At 46.6% G+C, this 2,504-nt stretch overlaps 1 pseudogene; it reads right to left on the reverse strand.

The window, feature by feature from the left end:
- Window positions 1-590: 590 nt before the first annotated feature.
- LOC105492042 (zinc finger protein ZPR1 pseudogene) lies at window positions 591-1,973 on the reverse strand (annotated as a pseudogene).
- Window positions 1,974-2,504: the final 531 nt, after the last annotated feature.

Genomic DNA, 2,504 nt, shown 5'->3' on the forward strand with positions numbered 1-2,504 from the left:
TTGTTGTTCACGCAGTGAGGTATGAATCTAATTTTTCCCTTAGAAAATACTATTAGCCAATAGTCCTAGTGCCATTTATTGAATAGTCATCCTTTCCCTGCTAATTTGCAGTGTCACCTCTTATATCTTAAGTTCCCACTTATGTGTGTTTCCAACTTTTTCAGAAAATTTGCCCCATTGATCTATTTAGCCAAATGCTGATACCAGAATATTTTATTTTATTTTATTTTCCAGGTGTAATTTTATTCCACCTTCTCCAACTTCAGAGCTCCAACCTTAGAGGCAGAGCATTATGTGGAAGGAGGGTAAGGACTTGATATGAAAAAAGTGATAATGACATACCCCTGGTTCATTTCTGGATTTCTTCCTAGGCCAATTCAAAACCTCCAGAATAACGTCAAGTAACACAATAGGCTCACACTTGCATCACAAGCTGTTTAGAAAATGTGCCTAGATCTCTGACTCAGACCAGATGTCCTCCCCACCATGGGCAAGGGCTGGTGGGGAAGACACTCCCAGCCTCCTTCCAATGCTAATAAATAACCTGCAGAATGAGCAGTGCTGGAGAGCTGGCCCTTGGCCCACCCATGCTACTGTTGTGGAGCCAGGCCTGCCTTATAGCCCTCTGTCTTTATGTCACTGAGCTCTAGCTCCTCATTTTGGTCAGAGGTGCGCTTGTAATGCTCCACCTTCATCTCAGGATCATCTTCAGGTGCATACACGTTTTACAAGTAACTGTTTCCTGCTGGATCATCCATAATAAAGTGGGTCTTCGTGTTACCTTCAATGATCTGGTCCATCTTCTGGCTAAACTCCTGCAGTCTCTCCGTCTGGCCAGGATTGGAACTGTCGCCCAGTGTGAAAGGGCTTTTGGTCACCAGTTCCCACATATCTTTCAGTGGCCCTTCCAATGTGATGAACTTGCCCCCGAGGATGGCCATTCCCAGTCAAATTCTAGCTCTGGGATTTCCACACTACAAACCTCATACTTGAGGAGGTCTCTGATCATATCTGAGGGAACTGTGATGTGGAGGGTGATCCTGGTGCCCAAGGATTCTACTGCTTCTCCAGATTTCACCTCACTGGTCTGATGCCTACAGTTCTTGCAGTTAGTAGCCATGATGATAACCTCCTTAAAGGGAGGGATTTGTACTAGCTTCATGTTGGTCTGAGTGGGGGCATTTCATTCTGGGCCGTTTGCGTTAAACTGGAGCACTTCATTTCTGACATCTTCCTCCTCTGGCTTCTCTGTGGGTGCTCTGCCTGGAGCCCCAGCATCTCTTCCTGCTGTCGGGTCCAGTTGTAGTGTGTGATCACCAGGGCATCATCTTTCTGAGCAGCACATGGGTTTTCCACGGAGCTGTTCCCTGAGGGATCATCAATGATCAGAGTGAAAGGGGAGACTGCTTGCTTCAGATCCTCCAGTTTGACAACGAACTCATCAATTCTTTCAGCTGTGGCATCTTTGTTTGCCCTTCGTGCAGGCTGGTCCTGCTCCAGGCCAGAGATAGCAATGGGTGATCAATCCTTCAACAGTGGACAGAGCTCCTTTCTGGCTAAGGGCAGGAATTTGAAAATCTAGCTCAGGAATCCTTGTGGTAGCAGAGTCAGTCTTCACCGTTTCTCTGTCATGTCCTACAGAGCCCTGAAGGTCCAAGTGTAGCGCACTCCCTGGTCCTGGCTCCTGCCTGCCGACCGGATCTCTGTGTTGTTCCAGCCACAGTGGTGGCAGGAAAAGGAGCTCACGATTATTTCTCAAAAGAAGGGAATCTTGGTGAGCAGGAGGTGCATCATGCCATTGCGGTAACAGTTGATGCACAGTGACTCGATCTGGGTGGGATGCTGCTCCTCATCCTTGGCGCTGATGGGCCAGAACAGATGACCCAGGACAGGCGGTGAGGTTGGGGTGGGCAAGGGGGCGACGGCCGACCCCGGGACCCCACTTCCACAGCCCCAGTGGTCGCCGTCACCACCCCGTGCCCAGAATATTTTAATTACTGTAAGCTTGTCATAAGTTTTGCTATCTGTTGGGGTGAATCCTTTCTCTTTATACTGTCTCAAAATTGTGGCCTGGCACCGTGGCTCATACCTGGAATCCCAACACTTTGGGAGACTAAGGCAGGAGGATCACTTGGGCCTAGGAGTTTGAGACTGCAGTGAGCTATGATCATACTACCGCACTCCAGCCTGGGCGACAGAGCAAGATCCTGTCACTTAAAAAAAAAAATTGTTTTGGCTGTTCTTAACCCCTGTATTTTTCTGGATGGATATTCTGATTTGCTTATCAAGGTCAGTGAAAACAATTCTCCAGGGATTTTGAACAGAAGTTATTAAATTAGTAGTATAAATTTAGGAAAGCTGCTACTATTAAGCTGTTGTCTTTCCATACATAAACAGGGTATATCTCATCATTTTTTCAGGTTTTCTATCTTTCAACGAGGTTTTAGAGCGTTCTTTGTAAAAGTTTCATGTCATTTGTTAGATTTATTTCTAGGTAACTTATA

Source organism: Macaca nemestrina, chromosome 5 (assembly GCF_043159975.1).
Source record: "Macaca nemestrina isolate mMacNem1 chromosome 5, mMacNem.hap1, whole genome shotgun sequence".
NCBI lineage: Eukaryota > Metazoa > Chordata > Mammalia > Primates > Cercopithecidae > Macaca > Macaca nemestrina.